Raw genomic sequence first — 2,201 nt, forward strand, 5'->3', positions numbered from 1 at the left:
ACAAGATACTTTGGCTCTTCTCCCACTCCAGTTCCCAAACCATTTGGCGAAGCACACAGACCTGCTGTCCTGTGCCAACCCAACCAGTGTGGTCTGGGCTCATCCTTACGTGCACTGTGACCTAGTTCCTGAGAGCTTACCTAGTTAGGACACCTAGTAATCCCCGAGTTGAGAATGGGAGCTGAAAAGTATCCTGGAGAGGATGTCAAAGACAAGTCTCCTGGGGCAGAGAGAGTACACTGTGGCCAGGGTACAGCTCTCAGTTACCCTGTGCCCTCTGTTCTCAGACTTCCTTGTGATTCCGGGGATCTTTCTGAGCTCTCTGAACGTGCCCTCCGGTTTGAGAACTATTCAGTAGGCTGGTTAAGTTAATCTTGAAATAGTTCTTCACAAAAACTGGTAACAAGAAAAATGGTTACTGGTTAACACCCTGGCTATCAAGATTCAGTACGCTGAGTTAGTTATGAATGCTAACCTAGGTCCAAGTCATTACTTAAATTATTGGTTTGGTATGGAATGTGTTTTCAATATGTCTCTTAAAAAGGTAGCATTCAATAAATCCTGAAGGCAAATGAGCAGCTAAATTTAAATGCAGTTACAGTGCAGCACTCTTCTAAATTTGTTTCTTGATTAAAGTATTTCAGACAATTTCAAATTCAATCCACATCTCAAGTGATAATTCACTGATTAGATGATAGCATCAATTATAACTTGAGACTGTCAAAAATCACTTCCTGCCCTAATATATATCAGACAAGTGAAATTAAAATTACTTTTTCTTCTTACAGTCATGCTTCTCGCTCTCCATCCTACTGTTCTACCCCCGGACACTAGATCCTGCTGGATTAGTGACCCTGCTGTTGCAGTATCAGTAAGGTGTTAAACCGGCCCATTCCAGAGTCACAAACTACCACCTTAGGACTAAAATGGACAAAATTTCAGGACTGACTTTTAGATGGCAATGCTGATATATGCTGTGTTAAAGTAATGGTAATACATAACCCTCATTTTAAACTTTGCAAGCAGTGCCTCTGTTACCCAACAAGCTGTAGGGCTATTGCATTTGGCTTGCTGCTCGCGCAACAGAATTAATTTTGAGTAACTAAGAAACTATACCCTTTGGTTTTTCATAGTACACCAGTAAAGCAAAATTATAGCCCATCTCCTTCCCGAGAAAGTGAACAGATAGTTTCTCTAGTGAGTACTAGGTCCCATGAAATGGTGAGTTGATCTAAGAGCACGCCAATCACTCCTAGTTTCACCCTGTCCCTTACATCAACTCTGGTGCTTTTCTGAGGAGCTGGTGAGCCATTTCAGCTCAATAACAAGCAGAAACTGCAAGCATTTTCCCTGATGTAAGTCTTCGAGGTTTCATGAGCTGTACTGGCTTGTTAGAGAGTTACACGAATGTCAGAGCTGGCACTGAAGCAACCAGAGAAGGCGACAGGGAGAGCCTGACAGAGGTGGTGCAGCATTAAGCTGTGATTCATTCAGTCCACCCCATAAAGCTTTACCTTGAGAAAGCCATGAACCGATCTGAAATTCGTTGTTTGAAAAATGCAACATCAAACATATTTAAGTGTGAATCCAGACCATTGTAAGATAATTAAAATATTAGCCAGTATATGTTGACTAATTAACTCCATTGACTTGATCAGTGATGATTAAGACCAGTTATTCTAAGCTTTTCTGTCCTGTCTCAAGTTAGGTACCTGCAAACTAGTTTATGCACAGCACAGATCACAATTATCAAGGGTGCTAGGCGCTCTTTTAAGACCAGGCCCTGCCGTGCTGTGCCTGCCTTCACATGTGGGTCAAAGCGTTTATTTAAAACTGTGCTACTTTCCATCCAAAAGAAATGTTAAAAAAAAAACCCTGCACATACTTCTGTTTCCCAGGTCATGAAAAGCTTAGCACACCAACGGTTCAGCCCACGTGGTCAAAACTCTTTAACTGGGCCAAAACTGTTATCATATTTTCCCCATTCATTTCTGGTGCTGCCCCAGCCGCATGCTGGGGACTTCCCGGGACAGAGGGAAGAAAAAACTCATCAAACGAGGGGTCGTTACAGCAGCGACCGGCGGGAGCTGCTACAAATGGGTGCGGACTGAACGGCACAGCACGGGTCTCGGCCGGAGGAGGTGAAGGCGACGCCGGTTGCCTGGCGGGCGTTCGCGCCCGGCCCCCGTCTCCCCCTCTCC

This window comes from Pygoscelis adeliae, unplaced genomic scaffold, assembly GCF_000699105.1.
Source record: "Pygoscelis adeliae isolate BGI_AS28 unplaced genomic scaffold, ASM69910v1 Scaffold14, whole genome shotgun sequence".
NCBI classification, from domain to species: domain Eukaryota; kingdom Metazoa; phylum Chordata; class Aves; order Sphenisciformes; family Spheniscidae; genus Pygoscelis; species Pygoscelis adeliae.